At 36.8% G+C, this 19,434-nt stretch overlaps 2 long non-coding RNA genes across 7 annotated transcripts in view; both read right to left on the bottom strand.

Annotated features, from left to right (window-relative positions):
* Positions 1-6,024: 6,024 nt before the first annotated feature.
* The window catches only part of LOC116403879, a 28,901-nt gene continuing 15,491 nt past the window's right edge, over positions 6,025-19,434 (bottom strand). For 4 of the 6 annotated variants that reach the window (XR_004216802.1, XR_004216801.1, XR_004216800.1 and 1 more), the window contains exons 8-11: positions 9,903-10,019; positions 8,975-9,132; positions 8,615-8,717; positions 6,025-7,714 (exon numbers count right to left, since the gene is read on the bottom strand). This is a non-coding gene — a long non-coding RNA (uncharacterized LOC116403879). The remainder of the gene's footprint in view (positions 7,715-8,614; positions 8,718-8,974; positions 9,133-9,902; positions 10,020-19,434) is intronic. The other 2 variants (XR_004216804.1, XR_004216799.1) reach the window with 1 other exon arrangement.
* LOC116403886 lies at positions 13,121-15,095 on the bottom strand. Its single transcript, XR_004216811.1, has 2 exons — positions 14,828-15,095; positions 13,121-13,754 (listed from the first exon to the last, which is right to left on the bottom strand). It is a non-coding gene; the product is annotated as an uncharacterized LOC116403886 (long non-coding RNA).

Genomic DNA, 19,434 nt, shown 5'->3' with positions numbered 1-19,434 from the left:
GGGTCAAAGAATTTGAGAACTCGGAAGACTAAAGCTCAAGTGCGCACTAAGAAGAAAAAGGGTGAGGGCCGGCGTTCTAATGGATAGGACTGAGGCGCATCAAAAAAAGGGTTTCAGATGACCTTGATTTTTTGGACCCTTATTTGTTGTTTATTGAGGCGGTTCAAATATCGAGACCAGAGGAAGCAAAGAAGCTGCGAGAGGTTTCAGAATCTCCGGCTCTTGTCCCAGTGACGTCTGAGGCAGTTGAGTATTTATCCGATATAGTTCTTTCTTCTCAAATTCGCCTCTCCTTTCAGTCGAGCCTCAATGCAATATTCTTTGCGCCTTTGAATCTACGATAACATTGAGATATCCCATCACCGACTGGAAGTCGCTATTTTCTTTCGTCTCGCTCTTCGATAATTCTTTGAGCCTCCTTCTACCTCTTTTACACGGAGCGGGTTGGGAAGGCCTCAAAGCATACCATCGAATGCCACCAGTCAACCGAAGGCTGCAATAGGTCCGATCGCGCCGGTGCCGATTCAATTATTCACCTGGAGACAAGGCTAAGAACATCCCGTCGAATGTGAATAATTCGAAGAATGTTTATGTGAATGCCCTCAAGACGCATCCTATGGTATGCTTTCTGGCCGCTTTACCTCGTATTGCTAGCGGTCGTGGGTGGCCCTGCGTCGCTCGTCACGTCCGCTTGTAGTGGTCACACAGGCAGTGGCTTTTTCTATCCTAAAAGAAGGGTAAACCGAGAAGGGGTAAAGCGGAAGTTCACTCCTAAGACTTATAATCATCTTGCGTGACGGAGAGCCTTCGTCCTTGTCTTGAATATCCATCCTTTACTGGATATCCCCGTGCGTCTCAGCATTAAGCCTATGTCTTAAAAGATCCGACGGACCCCATCCTAGGGCAAGGTGAAGCCAGTATGCTTTTTCCAGCTTTTTGCCCCTTTCGTACTGAGACTAAGGCTTCCGTGATCCTTTCCTCTCTCTGCTCCGAGATATATATCCAATCGGGCAATTTTTCCTTGAGCGAAGGAGCAGACCTCCTTCGGCCTTAGCCTTTTTTCGGCATTTTGGCCGAAGTGCAAAGTTAGCGAGCGAGCTTCCCCCACTACGCGGGCAGTCGGATGTGAACTGCTTGTTCAACGATAATACCAGAGTTAGAAGAATTAACCTTCCCAAGCAGCGGTGACGATGCTGTAGGTTCTTAGTGTACTTAGATTGCATGGATTTTTCTTCTTTCTATATTTTAAATATACTGCTTGGCACTCAGAACGCTAACACTAATTTGGAGAAGATTTTGCAGGTTTGTGAAACCTTTAAGTAAAAGTAATTATCCGACTTCAAGCCTCCGGCAACTCTTAGCTAACCTGAAGAGAAAAGGTAATTCCCGCTCTCGCAATATTCTTTGCGCCTTTATTTATCCTTTCTTTATCCGTTCGGAGTGCCAAAGAAAGGTCCAGGGTCTTACGTCCGCAGTCCGCAGGATTTATCCGGAGGACTATCCATTAAAGAAAGAAAGAACCAAGGTCCTACATCCGCAGGATTTATCCGGAGGACTATCCATTACAAGTAGGACTATCCATATGGAAGTAGGACCATCCGTAATTAACCGAAGTAGTCCAGAGGATTTATCCGTAGGACCATCCGTAATTAACCTAAGTAGTCCGGAGGATTTATCCGTAGGACCATCCATATGGAAGGAAGGAGTCCGCAGAATTTATCCTACGTCCGGAGTCCGCAGGATTTATCCGTAGGACCATCCGTAATTAACCGAAGTAGTCCGCAGTGCCAAAGAAAGGTCCAGATGAGAGTCGGAAACTAAATGCCGCGGAGAGGAGGTACACCGTGTCCGAGAAAGAAATGCTTGTCGTAGTACATTGCTTAAGGGCCTGGAGACAGTACTTATTGGGGTCAACTTTTGTTGTGAAGACGGACAATAGTGCTACTTGTCACTTCTTTACGCAACCGAAGTTGACTTCAAAACAAGCTAGATGGCAGGAATTCCTAGCTGAGTTTGATTTTGAGTTTGAACACAAGAAGGGGGTGAGCAATCAGGCCGCTGATGCGCTTAGTCGAAGAGGCGACCACGCTGCTTTGTGCATGTTAGCACATCTCTAAGCAAGCAAGATTGATGGCCCTATGCGCGATGTCTTGAGGGAGTTCTTGCAGAAGGATTCTGTGGCTTGGAGTGTCATGAGTTTAGCTGAGGCAGGTAAAAGAAGGCAGTTTTGGGTTGAAGATGGGTTGTTAGTGACGAAGGGGAGACGGTTGTATGTCCCTAGGGGAGGAGACCTGAGGAAGAAGTTGCTACACGAGTGTCACGACACTCTGTGGGCCGGCCACCCCGGATGGCAGAGGACATACGCCTTGCTGAAGAAAGGATACTTCTGGCCCCGTATGAGAGACGACGTCATGCAATACACGAAGACGTGTCTTGTCTGTCAACAGGACAAAGTCGAGAAGGCAAAGGTTGCTGGGCTTCTCGAACCTCTGCAGGTGCCAACGAGACCGTGGGAGAGTGTTTCTATGGACTTCATCACCCATCTCCCAAAAGTAGGCGACTATGAGACTATATTAGTCATCATAGATCGATTCTCGAAATATGCCACTTTCGTTCCCACTACGAAGCAGTGTTCGGCGGAGTTAACAGCTCAATTATTCTTTAGACATATTGTGAAACTGTGGGGCATACCGACAAGCATTGTGAGTGATCGGGATGGACGGTTCATTGGCACCTTTTGGACAGAGTTATTCACTTTCTTAGGGACAAGCCTGAATGTGTCCTCAAGTTACCATCCCCAAACGGACGGTCAGACCGAGCGGTTCAACTGTATGCTCGAAGAATACTTGCGCCATTTTGTTACTGCGAGGCAAAGAAATTGGGCTCAGTTGTTGGATGTCTCCCAGTTTTGTTTTAACGCTCAGACAAGCTCGTCAACTGAAAAGAGCCCTTTTGAAATTGTTTGCGGAAGGCAACCAGTTCTGCCACACCTTGTTGATCACCCCTATGCGGGGAAGAACCCTCAAGCTCACAATTTTACCAGAGAATGGAAGCAGACGACAGACATCGCTCGAGCCTCTTTAGGGAAAGCCTCGAAGCGGATGAAGAAGTGGGCAGACAAGAAGCGCTGCCCTCTAGAGTTGCGGGTCGGAGATCAGGTTCTCATTAAGTTACGACCAGGACAGATTCGGTTCCGAGGACGCAAGGACCAACGCCTCCTAAGAAAGTACGAGGGACCAGTGGAAGTGCTGAAGAAGGTAGGGAACACATCTTATAAAGTAGCGTTGCCCACATGGATGAAAATCCACCCAGTAATTCATGTGAGTAATTTGAAGCCCTACTACCAAGATCCTGATGACATGCAACGTAATGCCATAGTCCGACCGGCCATCAACCTCAGCCAGAAGGAGAGTAAAGAAGTTGAAGAAATCTTGACCGAACGAGTGAGGAAGGGCCGAAGACCCACAAGAAGGATCCACGAGTACCTGGTAAAGTGGAAGAACCTTCCTGTGGAAGAAACCAGTTGGGAACGTGTCGAAGACCTAGAAGCCGAGGCGCAGAAGATCGAGGAGTTCAAGCTTCACCAGTCGACAGGGACGTCAACTGTTTAGGTGGAGGAGAATGTAACGGACATACTTGTCCAAGGTGTGTTTACCTATGGCCGTATGCTCCAATTAGCCCCAATTTATCTTGTCTTTATGTCTTGTATGTAGTTTAGGTAGTTGCTTTCAATTTCAAGTCGATATGCTTGGGTGTGACGTTTTGGCACTTTTCATATGCAAGCCTGCCAGAGATGAAAATGTTAAAAATGTACTATAGGGGAGTCATACTTGTTGAATCCCCGCCCAAGCCTTGTCGTACTCTTTGCAACCTATGCTTTCTTATTGCAATTGACAGTCTTCAATGCTTGTTTTAACAATGTTTTCAATCAATTTAATCATCTTTCACGTTTTCTAAAAATATTTTCCAAGAACGTGAGGGGAGGTTGAAGCATGTGTTAAAGTTGTCCGCGATTTGCGGATTTTGATCGGCTGACTTGTTCGTCGAGCTAGAACAAGTGCCGCACAATCGTTCACATCTTGTTTGAAGGACTACGATTGTGACACCGGGCGGCGCAGAACGCACTAATCCGCGACCAACAAGTTCTCCAAAACCAAACTGAAGAGAATTGTTACTTTCCAAGAATGCTTGCTGAAAATCATAGGCTTTTCTCCTTTCAGTTTCTCGTATTCAGTCTCTAGATTGGCTTTCTTCAGTATTTTGTTAGGTTCTTGGGAGAATCCTCGTCCAAGACCCCACGGAGCGGGAGAATCCTTCGTCTGAAAAAGAAGAGAGCCTACTAAAATAAAACAGAAGACGTAGAAGTCTGCAATTGAGATTCATTCAAGAAGACGGAGCGGAATAAAGAGAGGGTAAAGTCAGAAAAAGTGAAAGGAATAGGAAAGCAGTTAAAGGAAGTTCAAGGCTCCCCGAGGGCTCGACTGATGGATAGGACTGAGGGCTCGACTGAAAGGAGAGAAGGCACAATGAAATATGCGAGGTCCATATTCCGACTGAGGAACTGAAACTTCCGCGTAGTGCTTCCCTTGTTCATTGTTAGTAATCCTGAAGTTTCTTCTTGGCATCAAGATAGATCAATGAAAGAGGACTAAAAATAAGACGAAAGTACTTATGAAGGCTTTCCTTCCCAACAAATCTTCGTTCTTAGTTATTTGATTCCACTTTTAAACTTTCTAGGAGTTGTCTTCTCCTAGGCTTTCTTCTGTTTGGCAGTCTTCTGCCTTGCCGTAGGGAGTAGGTTCAGGAGAACCATAACCATAAATCAGAGAGACGGAGGCATCAATCACGCAATATTCTTTGCACCTCTTCCTTTAAGCTATATTTTTGAGGCTCCGGAGGCTCAAAGAATTTGAGTCTAGTAAAGCTTTTTTTGTTTGGAGGCCGTAGAAGGCTAGGCTTTCCGTATTATTTTGAGGTTTTTAGTGGCTTTCCTCTTTCACTTTAACCCCGCGTAGTGGGCATTGACTTCTTCATTGATTTTCTTCCCGTAGGACCAATTCAACTCCAACGGAGCGGAGGACTTCCTTTCTCCTATTCCACTGAAATGTTGTTGGATAGGCTTTCCCTTTATTCCACTGAAACTGACTGAACTTTCTCTGGGTTAATATGGATAGTCATCTGGACCTTTCTTTTTAGATCTTTGCGCCTTCTATATATTCTTTGCACCTCAATATTCTTTCTTTTTCAAATATGATATGATGAAATTCAATCAATCAAATTTCATTGATCAGTTCTTCCCGCGTAGTGCTTTCTTTATTTCGTAGCTTAATATGGGAATTTATAGGCGAAGGAGAAGGCCTATCCATTAGAGAATTTGACTTGCGACGGAGGCTCAAAGAATGATCGAAGCCGTATTTATGCGAGGCGCCATAAGACAGGGATATTGTTGAATACTATTACTTCGAGTCGCAGAGAGCAAAGAATTTTCTCTTAATGGAACTTAGCGCGGGTTAATATGGATAGGACTGAGGTCTTAAGACTCCTAACTATTAATGGAAAGGACCCACAGAGCGGTGCAAAGAATATATAGAAGGACCCGTCTGTCCTTCGGTCTTAATACTCCTAACGTCGAATAAGAAGCTGGAGGCTGGGTCCAAGTGCAAAGAATATTGCGTCCATTAGATCCATTGAATTAGGCGGAGGACTTTATCAAGCTTAGCTTTCTAGGTTCTTCCGCGGAGTGGGGCTTTCTCTAGTAGGTCTAGAGGCTCAAAGAATGATCGAAGGCTCCGGACCATAAAGAAGAGAGACGGAGGACTTCTATTGACTTTTTCTTCCTTTCACTTCTAACTTCAAACCTTTCATATTCAACCTTGAAAATAAAGGGAGGGAGCGGACTACGGAGGCCATAAGTTTGAGTTCCTCAGATTGGTTAAAAACAAGTCCTACTTCCATATGGATAGTCCTACGGATAAGAATCCTGCGGACTCCGGATGAAGGATAATGGATAGTCCTACTTCTGTTAATTACGGATGGTCCTACGAATAAATCCTCCGGACTACTTCCCTCCATATGGATGGTCCTACGGATAAATCCTTCGGACTCCGGATAAATCCTGCGGACTCCAGACCCTGGACCTTTCTTTGATGGTCTGAAGGCGCAATTCAATATGCGAGTATGCGGGAATGAATTCTATTACTTTCTTTTCATTGATAGATATGTGTACCACACCAAAGAAGCAAGATGCCGATATGCTTGATGTACCCATCAAGCCCAGGAAGGAGGAGCAAAGAATATTGCGAGGCGAAGGACCACCATGCCGAGATTCGCGGCAAAGAGAGCGATCAATGAATAAGGATAGGGGAGGCCCTAACCGAGAAAGGATCCACGGCGGGGAAACCAGAGTCAGCGAGAAAGAATGAATAAGTCACAATCTACCTAGGAAAGATAACAAGGACATCGAGAGAGCTATCTAATGAAACCATTTCTCTCTTCACTCCGCTATGCTTTGTTCACTCTCTTCGTTTAAGCGAGTCAACTTCTATAAATCACTACTGATAGTAGATTCAGTGCTACTTGTCGAACTCTCAACATATGTCTATCAAATTTCTTTGTGTTCAGTGTACCGCTATCAATTCTTTTCCTGTCCCGTACCGCTACGCTACAACGTAGTCAACTAGATTTGAGAACAGCGCCTGAACTGAACTACTACTGGCTTAGCTGCCTAGCTACTAATAACTTGGCACCCGTCCTGCCAATATAGTAGAAAGAGTAGTGGTAGGATTCCACTCAGGGCACACTTGTTAGCTACCGTTCCCATCTGTCTTGTAAAGAACTAGAACTGCGCCCGCAGTTACGAGACTAGCTCCTCTGGCCAAACTCTTACACCTCAAATTCACAGACTGAAGGTGCAAAGAATATTGCGTTGCGTTAGCTACTTACTTCTATTAGAGTCAGACAAGGCCTTGACTCTATGCCTTCCTATATCATACTTGGGAACTACTAGACATGGGGTCATACTCATCCCAACAATTAAGTCATTTCTGCCTTTTCTCTCTCCATTCTTCCTCCTTTATCTCCATCCTTAATAACCCCATATTAAAGTTGCACATAGAGATACACAAATATAAGATCACTTCTTCAGAAAACAAAACCAACAATTATTCAAGAACCCCAGTTCAACAACCAAGTCTGTGTTTAAATGCAAGCGACAAAAACTATAAAATAAAAATCCTAAAAATTACTCAGGACACTCTTCAAAATAGAAAAAGAACAGAATCACAAAATGCAAGAGCGATTAAGGTACTCCAGATCTATTAAGGCTAAAAAAATCTTCCATTTCTTCAACATAAACCAAGAGCAAAAAAGGATTTAAATTAACTTTAACAGACCATAGAAAAAGGACATCATAATTACAACACAAATATAGGAGTGTAATAGTGACATGGAGGGAATTTTAAAAAGTAACAAAACGCAAAACTTTAGAGATGAAATGAATATCCACAGATTTGATTTTAAAAAAAATTACCAAAGATGGATCTTATTTATTTTTATATATATTTATATAAATATCTTAAGTAAAAGGACATGAAAAGTAATAGCGTAGACGTACCTGTATTTCTTTAATAGAAAAGTGGTGGGATGCTTGAGGAGAAACTAATTACTCGTTGGTCAATCAAATGCTTCTCTTTCACAAGTCCTTGCACCTCTAAGCCTAACTAGCCAAAATCCAACAAAAAAATAAAAAAACCAAAAACCGCTGAAAAAAACCCTAAAAATCAAGACATCAAGATAATTTCTATATGAGACGAGAAATGAATTATCTCTCATACTTTTAAGCCTAACTAACTGAGAAGTATCAAACAGAAATCGAAACACATTTACATAAACAATTGTTGATACATTTCGAGAGGAGTGGAAAGTATAAAATAGAATAACCAAAGCATGGACATAGTTTAACACTGACAGTAAATTGATGCAGAAGCATCTTTGTGCTCCGGTCACACATACGCCCAAAACTTCCTTTCTTCTAACTTTGTTAACACCATCAATTCCCTTGTAGATTAACAATACCAATCAATGCCTCCAACAGAACCCAGAGCAATAGTAATTTAGGAATCCAAGCTCTCTTAGCTTGAATGGATGTGCACTCTTTTTTACTTTCAATTTGCCCATTAGACCTTACAGCCCCTAGGTGGTGGCTCTACTGCATCTTCATACCCATCCCAACAATCCAGTCATTTCTTCCTTTTCTCCGTCCCTTCTTCCTCCTTTATCTCCTTCCTTAATAACCTCATATTAAAGTTACACAGAGAGAAACAAAAATATAAGATCACTTCTTATGAAAATAAAAGCAACAATCATTCAATAACCCCAGTTCAACAACCATATAGTATGAAAAAGGCAAGAGAGAGACTGAACAGAAAGGGATGCCTTATGGCCAATTCGCTCCCCAGCGAAACCTTAAAAAGGTGATTCATTCTCCGAAGCCTGTCTATTCCCCAACGTGCGTGATTAAATGCAAGCCAAAAAAACAAAAAAATAATAATCCTCAAAATTACCCAGGACACACTCCAAAATCAAAAAAGAACCAACAGAATTACAGAATCCAAACCTGAACAATTCGTGGAATTTCCGAGAAAATAACCTCTGTTTCATCGGCGATTCAGGTACTCAAGATCTATCAAGGCTAAAAAACTCTTCCATTCAACTTATACCTAGAGCGAATAAGGATCTAAATTAACTTTAAAAAACCATAGAAAAAGGACATGATAATTACAATACAAATATAAGAGTGTATTAGTACCATCGAGGGAATTTTAGAAAGTACAAATCACATAATTTTAGAGATGAAATGAGTATTTATAGATTTAAATTTTTTAAAAATTACCAAAGATGGATCTTATTTATTTTGATATATATTGACCCAAATATCTTAATTAAAAGGACATAAAAAGTAATGGGGTAGACTTACCTGTTAACGAGGGACGGACTTTGGTTGCCAGAGGAGAAGCCTCTTTCTTTACTAAAAAAATGGTTGAATGATTGAGGAGAAGCTTATTACTTGTAGGACAATCAAATGCTTCTCTTTCACTAGCCCTTGCTTCTTAAGCCTAACTAACCAAAACACCCCTAAAAAAACAACCAACCAAACACCCCTAATGCAAATAACATCGCACAACACATGACCAAAGAAAGAAAAAGAAGAAACTCAAAATTTCAAAAAACATAATACAAAATGCAAAACAAGCTAACGATAATAAATCTAAATTAAAGATGTATCATCTCTTATCAAAAAAAAAAAAAAATTAAAGATGTATCATCCCCCAACAATGGACCCAAAAAAGAAAAAGAAGAAACTCAAAATTTTAAAACAGTTCAATAAGAAATAATTCATCAGAAAGGGTTCTTTATGGAATGTAAGAAATAGTAACACAATTGTTTTTAACAATCCAATAGTACAAATAAAACTAAAAGAATGTCGAATAAAAGAGGGAAGGGTTTGAATTTTTCGAACCCCTGTATAGATGCAAATAACAAAGGCCAAAAAGAAAATAAAATCTACACTCCCAACAAGAAATAAATTTAACAATGATTATTCAATCGTCATGACCAAATGAGTAGGATTTGGAATTTAAAAGATAAAATAAAATTAAAAAAAGACCCAACTAAAGTGAAACTAACAGACTTAATAGAAGACACTAACAAAGGCCAAAGAAAGACCCAACATGTCTTAGGAAGATTTAAGGTAATATAAAAATATTGATTCTTGGACAACCAACTTTTCTTAAATCACCTTAACATTACCAAAGTTGCTCTCCAAAATCAAAATAAATGATAAGAGAAAAGCAGAAATCACACCAGCAAAATTCCAAACTATTAAAGAAAAAGAAAAGAAAAACCTGAAAGGAAAAACTGGTGAGGTTTTTTACTACGACAATCTTTGATTTCTCGTCATCTTTGGAAGTGTTTCACATCTAAATTAGCATTTCACACCTAAATTAGCATGTGGTGCTGCACTAATGTAAAGAATACACAAACATATCAGCTAAACATTGCTCAACGCACAAATGGAGAAAAATTATTGACGATATTCATACCCTCTGTTTTAGAATTCATTCTTTGCAGTAAACTAGATTTTAACATATCACAAGAACAATTTCTAGTTCCTCCTCTGAATTTAAAAAACCACAATCCGTGATACAAAATACAAACAAGTCCAAAAATAATAAATCTTAATGTCTGTCTTATAAAAAGTTATCGCACAACAAATGACTGAAAAATAAGAAACTCAAAATTCAGAACAATTCATATATGATACCAAATGCAAGCAGGCTAAAAAATAGTAAACCTAAATTAAAAATATCTCTATCTTATAAAGAGAATATCACACAACAAATGACATAAAAAACAAAAGCAGAAAGTCAAAATTTCAGAACAATCCATAAATGCAAGCAACCTAAAAAATTAACCTAAATTAAAAATGTCTCGTAAAAAGGCATCACCAAAACTCAAAAGAAAGCAGAAACTCAAAATTTCATAACAATCCACAATGCAAGCTAGCTAAAAGTTATTAAACCTAAATTAAAAATGTCTTATAGAGAGACATCACAGCAAAGGACCAAAAAACAAAATAAAGCAAATTTCATAACAATCCATAATGCAAGCAAGCTAAAAGATAATAAATCTAAATTAAAATTGTCACCGCAACAAAAGATCAAAGAAAAAAAACAACCTCAAAATTTTAAAAAATAATCTATAATGCAAAATGCAAAACAAGCTAAAAGATAATAAATCTAAATAAAAATATCTCATAAAAAAAACTGCACAGCAGTGGACCAGAAAAACAAGATCAAACTCAAATTTTCGAAAAAATCCATAATACAATATGATGCAGGAAGCTAAAAGAAATAAAACTAAATTAAAAATGTCTCAAAAATAGACATCGCACAACAACGAACCAAAGAAAATACAGCAGAAAAATGAAAAACAACATTATGGATTGTTAAATCGCCAAAATAAATTTATTGGGGACACAACTACATTAAAAGAAAAATAAATTCCACATTTGTTCAAAGAAAAAGATAAATTCATATTTTGTCACACTTATTAAAAACTAAGAAAAACATTAAAGAAAGAACAATAGTGAAACTAAAGATAACCAATAAATAAAGACTGCCACACAATAGTTCAATGAAAAACAAAGACTGTCACACATTAACAAAACTAAAAGAGTGGGAAAAATGAATATAAACATCTAGAACAAAAAGTAACACAATTATTTGATAATCAAATAGTTCAATTAGATAACAGTCAAAACTAAAAGAAAAGTCAAGTTACCAAGAGACCCTCTCCAAAATCAAAATAAATGATGAAAAAGGAAAACGGCAAGAATAATATATACAGAAATTACACATGTTCCAAAATATTAAAGAAAAATAATAGAAAAACCTGACATGGAAAGCTGTTTGAATCGTGTACCAGCAAAAGTTTCCTGCATTCAAACCAACCAAGCACCCCTAAAAAACTAAAAATCAAGACATGGAGAGTAATATCTAGCTGAAACAAGAAAAACGAATTATCTCCCTTACTCTTAAGACTAACTAACTGAGATGAACCAAAGACAGAAAATTGAAACACTTTTACCTGATCAATTGCAGATAATACATTTTTGGAGTAGTGGAAAGTGGAAATGAGAATGGCCAAAGCATAAACATGGTTGACACTGATACTAAATTAATGCAGAAGCATCCTTGCCCTCTTGTCACACAAACTCCCCAAGAACTTCCATTCTTCTTACTATGTTATAACTATAGATTCACCTGTAGATTAACATACTGATGAATGCCACCAACAGAACCTAGAGCACACTTAGGAAGCCAAATTAAAAATCAGGACATGGAGGGTAACATCTAGCTGAAACAAGAAAAATGAATTATCTCCCTTACTCTTAAGACTAACTAACTGAGATGAACCTAAGACAGAAAATTGAAACACTTTTACATGATCAATTGCAGATACATTTTTGTAGTAGTGGAAAGTGGAATGAGAAGGGCCAAAGCATAGACATGATTGACTAACACTAAATTGATGCAGAAGCATCCTTGCCCTCTTGTCACAAATACTCCCCCAGAACTTCCATTCTTCTTACTTTGTTATAACCATACATTCCCTAATAGATTAACATATTGATGAATGCCACCAACAGAACCCAGAGCAAACTTAGGATGCCAAGCCCTCTTGGCTGAATGAATTAATGTGGACTCTTTTCTACTTCCAATTTTCTCATTAAACCTTACAGCCACTGAGTGTAAATTTCACATGTAAATTTTGAACTTCTTTGACCAAATTAAATAATCAATTTATTCTCATGCAGAAAATCTTACATGAACTGTTCACTCAAAAGAAATAATCAAAAGACATCACAGCAAAGGACCAAAAAACAAAATAAAGCATAATCTCAAAATTTCATAACAATCCATAATACAAAATGATGCAGGAAGCTAAAAGAAATAAAACTAAATTAAGAATGTCTCAAAAATAGACATACCACAACAAAGAACCAAGAAAATACAACAGAAAAATGAAAAAGAACATGATGGATTGTTAAATCGCCAAAATAAATTTATTGGGGACACAACTACATTAAAAGAAAATAAATTCCACATTTGTTCAAAGAAAAAAATTAATTCATATTTTGTCACACTTATTAAAAACTAAGAAAACATTAAAAAAAGAACAATAGTGAAACTAAAGATAACCAATAAATAAAGACTGCCACACAATAGTTCAATAAAAAACAAAGACTGTCGCACATTAAGAAAACTAAAATAGTGAGAAAAATGAATCTAAACATCTAGAAGAAAAGGTAACACAATTATTTGATGATCAAATAGTTCAATTAGATAACAGCCAAAACTAAATGAATGTAATATAAAAGAGAGGTGGGATTGAAATTTTCAACCCTTGTATATGTGCAAATAACAAATAACCAAGAGACCTCTCCAAAATCAAAATAAATGATGATAAAGGAAAAGGGCAAGAATAATATATACAGAAATCACACATGCAAAATTCCAAAATATTAAAAAAAAATAGAAAAACATGACTGGGCAAGCTGTTTGAATCGTGTACCAGCAAATGTTTCGTGCATTCAAACCAACCAAGCATCCCTAAAAAACTAAAAATCAATACATGGAGGGAAACAAGAAAAACGAATTATCTCCCTTACTCTTAAGACTAACTAACGGAGATGAACCAAAGACAGAGAATTGAAACACTTTTACCTGATCAATTGCAGATACATTTTTAGAGTAGTGGAAAGTGGAAATGAGAATGGCCAAAGCATAGACATGGTTGACACTGACACTAAATTGAGAAACAAAAATATGTAGTATGAAAAAGGCAAGAGAGAGACTGAGCAGGTGCAGAAAGGGATGCCATATGGTCACTTCGCTCCCCAACGAACCCTTAAAAAGGAGATTCATTCTCTGAAGCCTGTCTATTCCCAAACGAGCGTGATTAAAGGCAAGCCAAAAAAACTAAAAAATAACAAACCTCAAAATTTCCTAGAACACTCCAAAATAAAAAAGAGAACAACAGAACAACACAATCACAGAATCCAAACCTGAACAATTCGTGGAAATTCAGAGGAAATAACCTCTGCTTTCATTGGCGATTCAGATACTTGTAGGACAATCAAATGCTTCTCTTTCACTAGCCCTTACTTCTTAGGCCTAACTAACCAAACACCCCTAAAAAAACAACCAAACAGCCCTAAAAAAACTAAAAATCAAGACATCGACGTAATTTCTAGCTGAAACAAGAAAAATGAATTATATCCCTTACTCTTAAGCCTAACTAACCGAGACTAATAAAAGACAGAAATCGAAACACATTTTCCTGATCAATTGCTGATACGATTTTGAAGTACTGGAAAATGGAAATGAGAATGGCCAAAGCCTGGACATAGTTTGACACTGACACTAAGTTGAGGCAGAAGCATCTTTGTCGTCTGGTCACACATACTTCCCAGAACTTACTTTCTTCTAACTTTGTTAACACCACCCATCCATTTCTTTGTAGTTTAACATACTAATGAATGCCACCAACAGAACCCAGAGCAATAGTAACTTAGGTATGGATGTGGACCCTTTTCTACTGTCAATTTGCTCATTAAACCTTAGCGCCACTAAGTGGTGGCTCTGCTGCATCTTAATACTCATGCCTACTATTAGGTCGTTTCTACCTTTTCTCTCTCCCTTCTTCCTCCTTTCTCTTCTTCCTTAATAACTTTATATTAAAGTTGCACAGAGAGATACACAAATATAAGATCAATTCTTCTGAGAAAAAAAAACCGGCAAATATTCGAGAAAACCGACAAATATTCAAGAACCCCAGTTTAAAAACCATGCGTGTGTTTGAATGCATGCAAAAAAAAACTAAAAAAAGAACAATCCTCAAAATTACCCAAGGACTCTCTCCAAAATCAAAAAAGAACAACACAATCACAGCATGCAAACCTGAACGGTTCAGGTACCCCAGATCTATCAAGACTAAAATGCAGGAAATATCTAAATTAACTTTCAAAAACCCTACAAAATCTTATTTACTTCATAACACAGTACGATTATATTGTACGCTTCGAAATCACCAAAATCATAAGATTAAACTACAGAATCAATAAACGATTCAGGTACTCCAGATCTATCATCGTGCAAACCTTCTGCCTATCCGAATAGCAAACAATCCAAAATTCGAAAATAAATCTTGAACAAGCAATCCAAAATCAAGAGATGAAAACTACACAGGAAAGAAGATGACTCACGAACGACTTGGAACTGATGGAACTGATCTCTCCTTCACATGGTATGAAAATCCTCGATGAAAGGAAGATAAAAAATTTGTTTGCATTGAAGAAATTTCAACGCTGTCATGGGCGTCAAAATTTCTTCAATCGAAGCAAATTTTAGACGGTGCCACAAGAAATGAAGGATTTCGATGGAGTTGACAAGTAGAAGGGCATTAAATAGGATGATCCTAGGAAAATGTGACCGTTGAGTGTGCATTTTGAATTTTTAAATTGATGGGCTAAGCCCCACGGGTCCAATATTGGACTTGAGATTACTTATTTTTATTTTTAAATTTAAATCTTTTAAATATTATAATATAAGAAATTGCACTTCATAGCCAATGTATCTATGTTATATTGCAATTAAAGAAGTAAAATCAAAGTTAGTTTAGATTTGATTTGTAATATTTTCTTTTATTTTATTTATTTTAAAATTACCTCTAATTAAAAATCAATAATTCATGTTAAAATATTACTTTTCCATAATTAGTTAGTTATTTTTGTCTTTTCTAATTTATTAGAATCAAAATCATGTTAATTGAATGTATATCTACTTGTTTTATGATTTGTATTTGAGATTTTAGAATGTAAAGAGGGAGAAAAAGCGACATCACCACAAGAACTATGTGATTCATCATTGTTCCCTCACTATAATATTTTATGAGCATTTTTTAAAATAACAAAATAAATTAAAATATTTACTAGTAACTATCGTTATAGCATATCAATGACTATAAATTTGTTATAAATTGTAAATATTTTTTGTAAAATTTGCTATTTTTAAAAATTCTCCTAAATTTTATTGGTTGAAATAAAATGTAAGAATCTAACGAAGAATTATTTTTTTATTCATTAAAATTATTAGTTTCGATACACTTTTGAAACCTCTCAAACAATTTTTTTGAGATGAAATTATTCATAATGCACATTGACGTTTGCTTGTGAGAGATTTTCATAATGAACTTGTTTCAAAACATTGAAGAGCGAAATTATCCGCCTTTTGACATGTAATAGGTAGATATAAAAAGGTTAGAACAACTTGGGGAGATGGGGAAGAAGACAGAGGCAAAGAAGACCTTTAACTAGTAATAAGTGGATTATGTATGACACCCCATGCAGGAAACAATTCCAATTCAATCAAACAATGGAACTTTTCCTTCTCTCTCACCTACAACACGGACAAACAAAGAGTTAAAGCCTAGTGTAAGAGCAAAAGTTAAATTTTCAATTTCAAATAATATAAATACACATATTCTAAATTTTAAAATACAATAGAGAGACGGCAGAATAATAAATAAACATGCATATTCAAAAAGTTTGAAATGAGTAAATATCACATAGATGAAAATTTAAAATTCAAATATTATTCAACTATACAAAATTTAAAAAATAATCAACTGCACACGAACTTGGGATTACCAACCAAATCTCAGAAGTGTTTATCTACGCTCGGGTAGTCAAGGGAAACCTCTCTATCTCAAAAGTGTTTAATTAGATTTTATTTTTTAAAATTTCATTAACATTTTTTAAATAAGCATTTTTAATAAGCATAAACTTCAAAAAAAAAAAAAACATTTTTATTAAAATAATTTAGATAACAAAAATCAAATGTCTTGTGGTTGTATAAGTACTAATACCTTCCATAAACTCAACACTTTCAAATATATCTTTTAAAAAATAACTATTTTTATCTTTCTTATTTTTTGAAAAATAGGGTGATCAATTACCCACTCCAAAATGATTGATGTGCAATTCCAAATCTTTCACCACAAAAGAGATATTTAGAGAAAATGATGGGACTCTAATGATGTTGTAATAAGATCTTTTAGTATCTCTTCTAATATGGAAATAATATTTCCATATTTATAAATATACTCGAGGATATTGGATTACCTAAAAAAGAAATTGTATTTGTTTTCTCAAAATAATAATTTTGAAGAGAAACTACCAACCAAACTATGTATCTGTTTAATACCATAATATTTAACTTAGTTGGAAGAGATTAGGAACAATTATGTTTGAATGGAAAGATATTCTTTTCAAAAGTCAACAACTTGTAGTTAATTAGTTCCTACATCTGAACACATACTGACACTAGTTTTCATATAACCTATACACATCATGATTTTATGGATTGAACAGTGAAATCAAAAACAATTTTGGAGCATTTTTTATTCTTTGAGATTTCATATTTGTCTTTTAGGGATCTTTTTATTAGTTTCTAATCATTGTTTTTAATCCTTAAAACACATCCTAATCCTAAAATCAATAAATTAATTTGTTAATTTGATCCCTCTTAAAAGGATACTAGCTCGATCTCTAAGAACGTTTTACTATATTATAATTGAAATGTGCACTTGCACATATCGATCATTTGACAATATCAATCATTTGTCAATTGGTTAATGAGAACTATCATTATTATTAGTTGAAACTTTTAGACAAAAGACCTTAATATGTTAATAAATTTCAAGTATCTTTTAAATTAATTATAAATCAGAATATATTATAATAATTGTAATTTTACTTTATTTTGTAATAAACTATTTAATTATTCTTTCTAAAAATATAACTTAACCTAATTGTTCACTCTCTCTGGCAGCCATTACATTATCTTCTCCATCGCCGACAACTTTTTTTTGCTATTCTTCTCCATCATTTGAACTTCTTATTACATTGTTTTATAAATTTGTATTCAAATTTATCATAACCGCAAGCTGCAGAATCTTAACAAATCGCCATCATATACAATTGTCCATCACCTGAAAATAAGATAAAATCCACAGTCATTTGTTATTTTGTCCATTTAAAACTAGTTCATTCTGAGTATATCATACGCGTATATATAATATATATTAACAATATTCCTCTTATTTTAATGTTATTCTATTTTGATTTTACCAGTTTTTTAATATTCCCTTTAAACATATATCACATACTATTTATGATTATACTAGTTTTAGAATATTATCGCATGATATAATAGGTTGTATATGTGATTTATTATATATATATATCACATCTTGTTTACATTTATAATAGTTTTATATATTAACCGTGAGATATATATATTTGTTTATTTATATTTAATTTTAATAAAAAGGAAAAAGAAAAAATAAAGAAAGAAAGAAGAAAAAAAGAAAAACTCTCTCTTTCTCTCTCCCTCAAGCGCGCCGCGACCCCCCCCCCCCCCCCCCCCGTTCTCTTCTCTTTTCCTTTCTCTTTTCTCTTCTCCCTTCCGTTTTCTTCCCGTCGCAGCCCAGCCGCAACCGCCACCGATCCTTTCTCTTCCGTTCTCTTCCCGCCGTAGCCCAGCCGCCCCATCCGTTTCCTTCTCTCCGTTCGCGCAGTAACCGCCGCTGCAACCGTCTCCGCCGGTTTTGTCTCCGTCGAAGCCACGGTTCTGCAACCGTCTCTGCTGGTTCTGTCTTCGTGGAGCCCTGCCGCGCAACCTCTGTTTCGAGCCGCCGCCCATTCCGTTCTCCTCTATTTTTTGCACTGCCGCGCGACTCTCCGACCGCGTCAGATCGTTGATCGATTTTGAGGCAGCCGCCACGTCTCCTTTGGCCGACCGCTGACCGACCCACACTTAGGATTTTTGCTGCGAGTCTGACAGTCGTGCGTTGAGGTGTGCTGCTGTCTCTGTTTTACAAATTTTATCGAGGTTGCTTTGTTGGTAACAACTTAAGTATGAATGGTAATTGGTTTCAAAGTGGTTTCAAGTGTTATGGTTGGAATGTTTAGCTAATTTGTTAATTGGTTCTTGAAGGTGTTGGGAGTAACGTTGGGCTCCCTATAAATTCACAACCAATTTTGTGAATTGTTGAGGGTTCAGTTCGCCAAATATATCGGATTGTTTCGAGGACGTTAGTTGATTAAGGAGCTTCCCTAACTTTGAGGTAAGGGACTTTCTACTGGACCTCACCTAAAGTTTTTGAGTTTGTGTTGGATGGACTGTATGGATGATGATTAAGATGTACATGTTTGATTGCAGACTAAATGTTTAGTGTATGTTGTATTTGACTGGAAACATATATATGTTACATTGATGTGTGAATTGCATGTGGATTGCCAAAAGTATACATTGTGAATGACTGAAATTATGCTTATGTGTACATGATGATATTAATAGATTTGTGCTGTATAAAGATTGGATGTGAACTAGTGAATTTGTTTCGGTTGGATGTGGATTATACTGAACTGTGGTTTGTGCTGGTGAACTGAGGGGTGTATTGACTTGACTGTATAGTGGATTGACTGATGTATTAGCATTTTATTGACAGACATATGATTGTAGTAAAATAAGTTGACTGTTAGGATGTTGAAAGAAAGGACTTTGTGATTTGAAGTAACTGAAAGATGGGTTGAATGGAATGAGGGGATAAATTGTTAGGTTGTATTGGGATGTTTACCTTGTAGGGATCACCAATTTATTTTGCACCTTCGGGAGCATTTGACTGATATGTGTTTCTGCAGAACACTTGACTGATATGTACGTCCCTCGGGGCGTTAGACTGATATGTACGTCCTCGGGGCGTTAGACTGATATGTACGTCCTTCGGGGCGTTAGACTGAAATGTGTA

This window comes from Cucumis sativus, chromosome 5 (genome assembly GCF_000004075.3).
Source record: "Cucumis sativus cultivar 9930 chromosome 5, Cucumber_9930_V3, whole genome shotgun sequence".
NCBI classification, from domain to species: Eukaryota; Viridiplantae; Streptophyta; class Magnoliopsida; order Cucurbitales; family Cucurbitaceae; genus Cucumis; species Cucumis sativus.
Note: the sequence above shows the minus strand (reverse complement) of the source record. Positions and strands in the feature narration are given on the sequence as shown.